Genomic DNA, 12,498 nt, shown 5'->3' on the forward strand with positions numbered 1-12,498 from the left:
TAGAGAACAGAGAGAGAGGAATAGAGAACAGAGAGAGAGGAATAGAGAACAGAGAGAGAGGAATAGAGAACAGAGAGAGAGGAATAGAGAACAGAGAGAGAGGAATAGAGAACAGAGAGAGAGAGGAATATAGAACAGAGAGAGAGGCAAAGAGAACAGAGAGAGAGGAATAGAGAACAGAGAGAGAGGCAAAGAGAACAGAGAGAGAGGAATAGAGAACAGAGAGAGAGAGGCATAGAGAACAGAGAGAGAGGAATAGAGAACACAGAGAGAGAGAGATAGGAATAGAGAACACAGAGAGAGAGAGGAATAGAGAACAGAGAGAGAGAGAGATATGAATAGAGAACAGAGAGAGAGAGGAATAGAGAACAGAGAGAGAGGCAAAGAGAACAGAGAGAGAGGAATAGAGAACAGAGAGAGAGGAATAGAGAACAGAGAGAGAGGAATATAGAACAGAGAGAGAGGAATAGAGAACAGAGAGAGCGGAATAGAGAACAAAGAGAGAGAGAGGAATAGAGAACACATAGAGAGGAATAGAGAACAGAGAGAGGAACAGAGAGAGAGGAATAGAGAACAGAGAGAGAGGAATAGAGAACAGAGAGAGAGGAATAGAGAACAGAGAGAGAAGAATAGAGAACAGAGAGAGAGGAATAGAGAACAGAGAGAGTGGAATAGAGAACAGAGAGAGAGGAATAGAGAACAGAGAGAGAGAGGAATATAGAACAGAGAGAGAGGCAAAGAGAACAGAGAGAGAGGAATAGAGAACAGAGAGAGAGGCAAAGAGAACAGAGAGAGAGGAATAGAGAACAGAGAGAGAGGAATAGAGAACAGAGAGAGAGGAATAGAGAACAGAGAGAGAGGAATAGAGAACAGAGAGCGAGGAATAGAGAACAGAGAGCGAGGAATAGAGAACAGAGAGAGAAGAATAGAGAACAGAGAGAGAGGAATAGAGAACAGAGAGAGAGGAATAGAGAACAGAGAGAGAGGAATAGAGAACAGAGAGAGAGAGGAATATAGAACAGAGAGAGAGGCAAAGAGAACAGAGAGAGAGGAATAGAGAACAGAGAGAGAGGCAAAGAGAACAGAGAGAGAGGAATAGAGAACAGAGAGAGAGGAATAGAGAACAGAGAGAGAGGAATAGAGAACACAGAGAGAGGAATAGAGAACAGAGAGAGAGAGGAATAGAGAACACAGAGAGAGAGAGGAATAGAGAACACAGAGAGAGAGAGGAATAGAGAACAGAGAGAGGAACAGAGAGAGAGGAATAGAGAACAGAGAGAGAGGAATAGAGAACAGAGAGAGAGGAATAGAGAACAGAGAGAGAAGAATAGAGAACAGAGAGAGAGGAATAGAGAACAGAGAGAGAGGAATAGAGAACAGAGAGAGAGGAATAGAGAACAGAGAGAGAGAGGAATATAGAACAGAGAGAGAGGCAAAGAGAACAGAGAGAGAGGAATAGAGAACAGAGAGAGAGGCAAAGAGAACAGAGAGAGAGGAATAGAGAACAGAGAGAGAGAGGCATAGAGAACAGAGAGAGAGGAATAGAGAACACAGAGAGAGAGAGGAATAGAGAACACAGAGAGAGAGAGATAGGAATAGAGAACACAGAGAGAGAGAGGAATAGAGAACAGAGAGAGAGAGAGATATGAATAGAGAACAGAGAGAGAGAGGAATAGAGAACAGAGAGAGAGGCAAAGAGAACAGAGAGAGAGGAATAGAGAACAGAGAGAGAGGAATAGAGAACAGAGAGAGAGGAATATAGAACAGAGAGAGAGGAATAGAGAACAGAGAGAGAGGAATAGAGAACAGAGAGAGAGGAATAGAGAACAGAGAGAGAGGAATAGAGAACAGAGAGAGAGAGGAATAGAGAACACAGAGAGAGGAATAGAGAACAGAGAGAGGAACAGAGAGAGAGGAATAGAGAACAGAGAGAGAGGAATAGAGAACAGAGAGAGAGGAATAGAGAACAGAGAGAGAGTAATAGAGAACAGAGAGAGAGGAATAGAGAACAGAGAGAGAGGAATAGAGAACACAGAGAGAGGAATAGAGAACAGAGAGAGAGGAATAGAGAACACAGAGAGAGAGAGGAATAGAGAACACAGAGAGAGGAATAGAGAACAGAGAGAGGAACAGAGAGAGAGGAATAGAGAACAGAGAGAGAGGAATAGAGAACAGAGAGAGAGGAATAGAGAACAGAGAGAGAGGAATAGAGAACAGAGAGAGAGAGGAATATAGAACAGAGAGAGAGGCAAAGAGAACAGAGAGAGAGGAATAGAGAACAGAGAGAGAGGCAAAGAGAACAGAGAGAGAGGAATAGAGAACAGAGAGAGAGAGGCATAGAGAACAGAGAGAGAGGAATAGAGAACACAGAGAGAGAGAGGAATAGAGAACACAGAGAGAGAGAGATAGGAATAGAGAACACAGAGAGAGAGAGGAATAGAGAACAGAGAGAGAGAGAGATATGAATAGAGAACAGAGAGAGAGAGGAATAGAGAACAGAGAGAGAGGCAAAGAGAACAGAGAGAGAGGAATAGAGAACAGAGAGAGAGGAATATAGAACAGAGAGAGAGGAATAGAGAACAGAGAGAGAGGAATAGAGAACAGAGAGAGAGGAATAGAGAACAGAGAGAGAGGAATAGAGAACAGAGAGAGAGAGGAATAGAGAACATAGAGAGAGGAATAGAGAACAGAGAGAGGAACAGAGAGAGAGGAATAGAGAACAGAGAGAGAGGAATAGAGAACAGAGAGAGAGGAATAGAGAACAGAGAGAGAGGAATAGAGAACAGAGAGAGAGGAATAGAGAACAGAGAGGGGCGGCAGGTAGCTTAGTGGTTAAGAGCGTTGTGCCAGTAACCGAAAGGTCGCTGGTTCTAATCCCCGAGCCGACTAGGTGAAAAACCTGTCGATGTGCCCTTGAGCAAGGCACTTAACCCTAATTGCTCCTGTAAGTCGCTCTGGATAAGAGCGTCTGCTAAATGACCAATTTATTTATTTATTTTTAGGAATATAGAACAGAGAGAGAGGCAAAGAGAACAGAGAGAGAGGAATAGAGAACAGAGAGAGAGGCAAAGAGAACAGAGAGAGAGGAATAGAGAACAGAGAGAGAGAGGCATAGAGAACAGAGAGAGAGGAATAGAGAACACAGAGAGAGAGAGGAATAGAGAACACAGAGAGAGAGAGATAGGAATAGAGAACACAGAGAGAGAGAGGAATAGAGAACAGAGAGAGAGAGAGATATGAATAGAGAACAGAGAGAGAGAGGAATAGAGAACAGAGAGAGAGGCAAAGAGAACAGAGAGAGAGGAATAGAGAACAGAGAGAGAGGAATAGAGAACAGAGAGAGAGGAATATAGAACAGAGAGAGGGGAATAGAGAACAGAGAGAGACGCAAAGAGAACAGAGAGAGAGGAATATGGAACAGAGAGAGAGGAATAGAGAACAGAGTGAGAGAGGAATAGAGAACAGAGAGAGAGAGGAATAGAGAACAGAGAGAGAGGAATAGAGAACAGAGAGAGAGGAATAGAGAACAGAGAGAGAGAGGAATAGAGAACAGAGAGAGAGATGAATAGAGAACAGAGAGAGAGAGGAATAGAGAACAGAGAGAGAGAGGAATAGAGAACAGAGAGAGAGGAATAGAGAACAGAGAGAGAGAGGAATAGAGAACAGAGAGAGAGGAATAGAGAACAGAGAGAGATGAATAGAGAACAGAGAGAGAGAGTGACCCTGTGTAGTGTAGTATAGACTGGTTCAGTGTAGTATAGACTGGTTCAGTGTAGTAACCCTGGGTAGTGTAGTATAGACTGGTATAGTGTAGTAACCCTGGGTAGTGTAGTAACCCTGGGTAGTGTAGTATAGACTGGTATAGTGTAGTATAGACTGGTATAGTGTAGTAACCCTGGGTAGTGTAGTATAGACTGGTTCAGTGTAGTATAGACTGGTACAGTGTAGTATAGACTGGTTCAGTGTAGTATAGACTGGTATAGTGTAGTAACCATGGGTAGTGTAGTATAGACTGGTTCAGTGTAGTGTAGTATAGACTGGTACAGTGTAGTAACCCTGGGTAGTGTAGTATAGACTGGTATAGTGTAGTATAGACTGGTATAGTGTAGTATAGACTGGTATAGTGTAGTATAGACTGGTACAGTGTAGTAACCCTGGGTAGTGTAGTATAGACTGGTATAGTGTAGTATAGACTTGTATAGTGTAGTATAGACTGGTATAGTGTAGTATAGACTGGTATAGTGTAGTATAGACTGGTATAGTGTAGTATAGACTGGTATAGTATAGTATAGACTGGTATAGTGTAGTATAGACTGGTACAGTGTAGTATAGACTGGTTCAGTGTAGTATAGACTGGTACAGTGTAGTATAGACTGGTACAGTGTAGTAACCCTGGATAGTGTAGTATAGACTGGTATAGTGTAGTATAGACTGGTACAGTGTAGTATAGACTGGTACAGTGTAGTATAGACTGGTATAGTGTAGTATAGACTGGTATCGTGTAGTATAGACTGGTATAGTGTAGTATAGACTGGTTCAGTGTAGTAACCCTGTGTAGTGTAGTATAGACTGGTATAGTGTAGTAACCCTGGGTAGTGTAGTATAGACTGGTATAGTGTAGTATAGACTGGTATAGTGTAGTATAGACTGGTATAGTGTAGTATAGACTGGTACAGTGTAGTAACCCTGGGTAGTGTAGTATAGACTGGTATAGTGTAGTAACCCTGTGTAGTGTAGTATAGACTGGTACAGTGTAGTATAGACTGGTACAGTGTAGTATAGACTGGTATAGTGTAGTATAGACTAATAGAGTGTAGTATAGACTGGTACAGTGTAGTATAGTCTGGTTCAGCGTATTATAGACTGGTATAGTGTAGTATAGACTGGTATAGTGTAGTATAGACTGGTACAGTGTAGTATAGACTGGTACAGTGTAGTATAGACTGGTATAGTGTAGTATAGACTGGTACAGTGTAGTAACCCTGTGTAGTGTAGTATAGACTGGTATAGTGTAGTAACCCTGGGTAGTGTAGTAACCCTGGGTAGTGTAGTATAGACTGGTATAGTGTAGTATAGACTGGTATAGTGTAGTAACCCTGTGTAGTGTAGTATAGACTGGTATAGTGTAGTATAGACTGGTACAGTGTAGTAACCCTGGGTAGTGTAGTAACCCTGGGTATTGTAGTATAGAGTAGTATAGACTGGTATAGTGTAGTATAGACTGGTATAGTGTAGTAACCCTGTGTAGTGTAGTATAGACTGGTATAGTGTAGTATAGACTGGTATAGTGTAGTAACCCTGTGTAGTGTAGTATAGACTGGTATAGTGTAGTATAGACTGGTACAGTGTAGTATAGACTGGTATAGTGTAGTATAGACTGGTATAGTGTAGTAACCCTGTGTAGTGTAGTATAGACTAGTATAGTGTAGTATAGACTGGTACAGTGTAGTATAGACTGGTATAGTGTAGTATAGACTGGTTTAGTGTAGTAACCCTGTGTAGTGTAGTATAGACTGGTATAGCGTAGTATAGACTGGTATAGTGTAGTATAGACTGGTACAGTGTAGTAACACTGGGTAGTGTAGTATAGACTGGTATAGTGTAGTATAGTCTGGTACAGTGTAGTATAGACTGGTATAGTGTAGTATAGACTGGTATAGTGTAGTAACCCTGTGTAGTGTAGTATAGACTAGTATAGTGTAGTATAGACTGGTACAGTGTAGTATAGACTGGTATAGTGTAGTATAGACTGGTATAGTGTAGTAACCCTGTGTAGTGTAGTATAGACTGGTATAGTGTAGTAACCCTGGGTAGTGTAGTAACCCTGTGTAGTGTAGTATAGACTGGTACAGTGTAGTATAGACTGGTATAGTGTAGTAACCCTGTGTAGTGTAGTATAGACTGGTATAGTGTAGTATAGACTGGTATAGTGTAGTATAGACTGGTACAGTGTAGTAACCCTGGGTAGTGTAGTATAGACTGGTATAGTGTAGTAACCCTGTGTAGTGTAGTATAGACTGGTACAGTGTAGTATAGACTGGTACAGTGTAGTATAGACTGGTATAGTGTAGTATAGACTAATAGAGTGTAGTATAGACTGGTACAGTGTAGTATAGTCTGGTTCAGCGTATTATAGACTGGTATAGTGTAGTATAGACTGGTATAGTGTAGTATAGACTGGTACAGTGTAGTATAGACTGGTACAGTGTAGTATAGACTGGTATAGTGTAGTATAGACTGGTACAGTGTAGTAACCCTGTGTAGTGTAGTATAGACTGGTATAGTGTAGTAACCCTGGGTAGTGTAGTAACCCTGGGTAGTGTAGTATAGACTGGTATAGTGTAGTATAGACTGGTATAGTGTAGTAACCCTGTGTAGTGTAGTATAGACTGGTATAGTGTAGTATAGACTGGTACAGTGTAGTAACCCTGGGTAGTGTAGTAACCCTGGGTATTGTAGTATAGAGTAGTATAGACTGGTATAGTGTAGTATAGACTGGTATAGTGTAGTAACCCTGTGTAGTGTAGTATAGACTGGTATAGTGTAGTATAGACTGGTACAGTGTAGTATAGACTGTATAGTGTAGTATAGACTGGTATAGTGTAGTAACCCTGTGTAGTGTAGTATAGACTAGTATAGTGTAGTATAGACTGGTACAGTGTAGTATAGACTGGTATAGTGTAGTATAGACTGGTTTAGTGTAGTAACCCTGTGTAGTGTAGTATAGACTGGTATAGCGTAGTATAGACTGGTATAGTGTAGTATAGACTGGTACAGTGTAGTAACACTGGGTAGTGTAGTATAGACTGGTATAGTGTAGTATAGTCTGGTACAGTGTAGTATAGACTGGTATAGTGTAGTATAGACTGGTATAGTGTAGTAACCCTGTGTAGTGTAGTATAGACTAGTATAGTGTAGTATAGACTGGTACAGTGTAGTATAGACTGGTATAGTGTAGTATAGACTGGTATAGTGTAGTAACCCTGTGTAGTGTAGTATAGACTGGTATAGTGTAGTAACCCTGGGTAGTGTAGTAACCCTGTGTAGTGTAGTATAGACTGGTACAGTGTAGTATAGACTGGTATAGTGTAGTAACCCTGTGTAGTGTAGTATAGACTGGTATAGTGTAGTATAGACTGGTACAGTGTAGTATAGACTGGTACAGTGTAGTAACTCTGGGTAGTGTAGTATAGACTGGTACAGTGTAGTAACCCTGGGTAGTGTAGTATAGACTGGTACAGTGTAGTATAGACTGGTACAGTGTAGTAACCCTGGGTAGTGTAGTATAGACTGGTACAGTGTAGTATAGACTGGTTCAGTGTAGTATAGACTGGTATAGTGTAGTATAGACTGGTACAGTGTAGTATAGACTGGTATAGTGTAGTAACCCTGGGTAGTGTAGTAACCCTGTGTAGTGTAGTATAGACTGGTACAGTGTAGTATAGACTGGTATAGTGTAGTAACCCTGTGTAGTGTAGTATAGACTGGTATAGTGTAGTATAGACTGGTACAGTGTAGTATAGACTGGTACAGTGTAGTAACTCTGGGTAGTGTAGTATAGACTGGTACAGTGTAGTAACCCTGGGTAGTGTAGTATAGACTGGTACAGTGTAGTATAGACTGGTACAGTGTAGTAACCCTGGGTAGTGTAGTATAGACTGGTACAGTGTAGTATAGACTGGTTCAGTGTAGTATAGACTGGTATAGTGTAGTATAGACTGGTATAGTGTAGTATAGAACCATACACTGGGTTTAGAACCATTTCACCACTTCACTGGGTGGAACAATTTAACCCCTACACAATGTAGAACCATTTAATCCCTACACAATGTAGAACCATTTAATCCCTACACAATGTAGAACCATTTAACCCCTACACAATGTAGAACCATTTAACCCCTACACAATGTAGAACCATTTAACCCCTACACAATGTAGAACCATTTAACCCCTACACAATGTAGAACCATTTAACCCCTACACTATGTAGAACCATTTAACCCCTACACTGGGTACAACCATTTAACCCCTACACAATGTAGAACCATTTAACCCCTACACAATGTAGAACCATTTAATCCCTACACAATGTAGAACCATTTAACCCCTACACAATGTAGAACCATTTAACCCCTACACAATGTAGAACCATTTAACCCCTACACAATGTAGAACCATTTAACCCCTACACTATGTAGAACCATTTAACCCCTACACTGGGTACAACCATTTAACCCCTGTGTGGGTGGAACAATTTAACCCCTGTGTGGGTGGAACCATTTAACCCCTGTGTGGGTGGAACCATTTAACCCCTACAGTACTCTGGGTAAAGCTGGGGGAGGTCACCTCACAGGTCAGTTAGTCACTCATATAATTCTGTCATTGTGGAGAACTATCTCTCTTCCTCTCCTCTCTCTTCCTCTCCTCTCTCTTCCTCTCCCTCTCTTCCTCTCCCTCTCTTCCTCTCCTCTCTCTTCCTCTCCCTCTTCCTCTCCCTCTCTTCCTCTCCCTCCTCTTCCTCTCCTCTCTCTTCCTCTCCTCTCTCTTCCTCTCCTCTCTCTTCCTCTCCCTCTCTTCCTCTCCTCTCTCTTCCTCTCCCTCTCTTCCTCTCCACTCTCTTCCTCTCCCTCTCTTTCTGCCCCTTCTGTCTTACTCTGTTTTTCACTTCTTCTCTCTCTTGGAGGCCAATGTGGAAAATAATGAACCAATGTAAATATTATGACTGTATTTATTTGTTAAGTTGCATGGTAACAGAGCGCAGGCATTGCACAGGCTGGCAAATGGTTTGTGTACCCTGCCCCGCCCCAGCCCCCGCCCCAGCCCCCTCTACCCTAGCCCCCCTCTACCCCAGCCCCCTCTACCCTAGCCCCCCTCTACCCCCAAAACTCCATCCCACCAAAACAGGTTGTAATTTCAGGCAGTCCTCTCAAACAGATCTTACACTAAAAGGGCATTATCATCATTTTCACAGTATTATTCCAACCTCATAGTGTGGAAATATATATAAAACACAGGAAAATCATGTTTTTGACTGCATTGGGCCTTTAAGCAGCTTTAATCTGCAGTCAGAGAGAGTTAAGGTTTTACAGACCTGGCTGTGATGGGAAGCATGGCATGGGACTATATGGGACAGAACACCTGACTGAATGATCCAGTCCTGTCAGAACCAGCAGGGCTAAGGGTTATTAATGATCCAGTCCTGTCAGATCCAGCAGGGCTAAGGGTTATTAATGACCCAGTCCTGTCAGAACCAGCAGGGCTAAGGGTTATTAATGACCCAGTCCTGTCAGATCCAGCAGGGCTAAGGGTTATTAATGACCCAGTCCTGTCAGAACCAGCAGGGCTAAGGGTTATTAATGACCCAGTCCTGTCAGAACCAGCAGGGCTAAGGGTTATTAATGACCCAGTCCTGTCAGAACCAGCAGGGCTAAGGGTTATTAATGTATGGTTCTGTCAGAACCAGTAGGGATAAGGGTTATTAATGTATGGTTCTGTCAGAACCAGCAGGGCTAAGGGTTATTAATGACCCAGTCCTGTCAGAACCAGCAGGGCTAAGGGTTATTAATGACCCAGTCCTGTCAGAACCAGCAGGGCTAAGGGTTATTAATGTATGGTTCTGTCAGAACCAGCAGGGCTAAGGGTTATTAATGTATGGTTCTGTCAGAACTAGCAGGGCTAAGGGTTATTAATGTATGGTTCTGTCAGAACTAGCAGGGCTAAGGGTTATTAATGTATGGTCCTGTCAGAACTAGCAGGGCTAAGGGTTATTAATGTATGGTTCTGTCAGAACCAGCAGGGCTAAGGGTTATTAATGTATGGTTCTGTCTGAAGACTCCAGCAGGCTAAGGGTTATTAATGTATGGTCCTGTCAGAACCAGCAGGGCTAAGGGTTATTAATGTATGGTTCTGTCTGAAGACTCCAGCAGGGCTAAGGGTTATTAATGACCCAGTCCTGTCAGAACCAGCAGGGCTAAGGGTTATTAATGACCCAGTCCTGTCAGAACCAGCAGGGCTAAGGGTTATTAATGTATGGTTCTGTCAGAACTAGCAGGGCTAAGGGTTATTAATGTATGGTTCTGTCTGACGACTCCAGCAGGCTAAGGGTTATTAATGTATGGACCTGTCAGAACCAGCAGGGCTAAGGGTTATTAATGTATGGTTCTGTCAGAACCAGCAGGGCTAAGGGTTATTAATGTATGGTTCTGTCAGAACCAGCAGGGCTAAGGGTTATTAATGTATGGTTCTGTCAGAACCAGCAGGGCTAAGGGTTATTAATGTATGGTTCTGTCAGAACTAGCAGGGCTAAGGGTTATTAATGTATGGTTCTGTCTGAAGACTCCATCAGGATATTCCTGTACTGTGCAGCTCTATCAGACCTAGCCAGTTATCAGGATGGATGGATGGTCTGTCAGACCTAGCCAGTTATCAGGATGGATGGATGGTCTGTCAGACCTAGCCAGTTATCAGGATGGATGGATGGTCTGTCAGACCTAGCCAGTTATCAGGATGGATGGATGGTCTGTCAGACCTAGCCAGTTATCAGGATGGATGGATGGTCTGTCAGACCTAGCCAGTTATCAGGATGGATGGATGGTCTGTCAGACCTAGCCAGTTATCAGGATGGATGGATGGTCTGTCAGACCTAGCCAGTTATCAGGATGGATGGATGGTCTGTCAGACCTAGCCAGTTATCAGGATGGATGGATGGTCTGTCAGACCTAGCCAGTTATCAGGATGGATGGATGGTCTGTCAGACCTAGCCAGTTATCAGGATGGATGGATGGTCTGTCAGACCTAGCCAGTTATCAGGATGGATGGATGGTCTGTCAGACCTAGCCAGTTATCAGGATGGATGGATGTGTCACAGCAAAGCAGAGCAGTGGGCCGGTCGGCCAGATGTACAGTCGTGGTCAAACGTTTTGAGAATGACACAAATATTAATTTTCACAAAGTCTGCTGCCTCAGTTTTTATGATGGCAATTTGCATATATTCCAGAATGTTATGAAGAGTGATCAGATGAATTGCAATTAATTGCAAAGTCCCTCTTTGCCATGAAAATGAACTTAATCCCCAAAAAATATTTCCACTGCATTTCAGCCCTGCCACAAAAGGACCAGCTGACATCATGTCAGTGATTCTCTCGTTAACACAGGTGAGAGTGTTGACAAGGACAAGGCTGGAGATCACTCTGTCATGCTGATTGAGTTAGAATAACAGACTGGAAGCTTTAAAATGAGGGTGGTGCTTGAAATCATTGTTCTTCCTCTGTTAACCATGGTTATCTGCAAGGAAACACGTGCCGTCATCATTGCTTTGCACAAAAAGGGCTTCACAGGCAAGGATATTGCTGCTAGTAAGATTGCACCTAAATCAACCATTTATCGGATCATCAAGAACTTATAGGAGAGAGGTTCAATTGTTGTGAAGAAGGCTTCAGGGCGCCCAAGAAAGTCCAGCAAGCGCCAGGACCGTCTCCTAAAGTTGAGCTTGCTCAGGAATGGCAGCAGGCAGGTGTGAGTGCATCTGCGCGCACAGTGAGGCGAAGACTTTTGGAGGATGGCCTGGTGTCAAGAAGGGCAGCGAGGAAGCCACTTCTCTCCAGGAAGAACATCGGGGACAGACTGATATTCTGCAAAAGGTACAGGGATTGGACTGCTGAGGACTGGGGTAAAGTCATTTTCTCTGATGAATCCCCTTTCCGATTGTTTGGTGCATCCGGAAAACACCTTGACCGGAGAAGACAAGGTGAGCGCTACCATCAGTCCTGTGTCATGCCAACAGTAAAGCATCCTGAGACCATTCATGTGTGGGGTTGCTTCTCAGCCAAGGGAGTGGGCTCACTCACAATTTTGCCTAAGAACACAGCCATGAATAAAGAATGGTACCAACACATCCTCCGAGAGCAACTTCTCCCAACCATCCAAGAACAGTTTGGTGACGAACAATGCGTTTTCCAGCATGATGGAGCACCTTGCCATAAGGCAAAAGTGATAACTAAGTGGTCCAGGAAACTACCCAGACCATAATCCCATTGAAAACTTGTGGTCAAAGAGGCGGGTGGACAAACAAAAACCCACAAATTCTGGCAAACTCCAAGCATTGATTATGCAAGAATGGGCTGCCATCAGTCAGGATGTGGCCCAGAAGTTAATTGACAGCATGCCAGGGCGGATTGCAGAGGTCTTGAAAAAGAAGGATCAACACTGCAAATATTGACTCTTTGCATACACTTAATGTAATTGTCAATAAAAGCCTTTGACACTTATGGAATGCTTGTAATTATACTTCAGTATACCATAGTAACATCTGACAAAAATATCTAAAAACACTGAAGCAGCAAACTTTGTGAAGACCAATACTTGTGTCAGAGAGAGAGAGAGAGAGAGAGAGCTTAAGCCCCATCCTCTTCAACATATATATCAACGAATTGGCAAGGGCACTAGAACAGTCTGCAGCACCCGGCATCCCTACTAGAATCTGAAGTCAAATGTCTACTA

General features: G+C 42.9%; 1 protein-coding gene across 1 annotated transcript in view; it reads right to left on the reverse strand.

The window, feature by feature from the left end:
• The window catches only part of fgfr3 (fibroblast growth factor receptor 3), a gene marked incomplete at both ends in the record, with an annotated part of 280,133 nt that overhangs the window by 119,652 nt on the left and 147,983 nt on the right, over positions 1-12,498 (reverse strand). The gene's annotated exons all lie outside the window — the stretch shown is intronic.

This window comes from Coregonus lavaretus, assembly GCF_964263955.1.
Source record: "Coregonus lavaretus genome assembly, chromosome: 18".
Classification (NCBI taxonomy): domain Eukaryota; kingdom Metazoa; phylum Chordata; class Actinopteri; order Salmoniformes; family Salmonidae; genus Coregonus; species Coregonus lavaretus.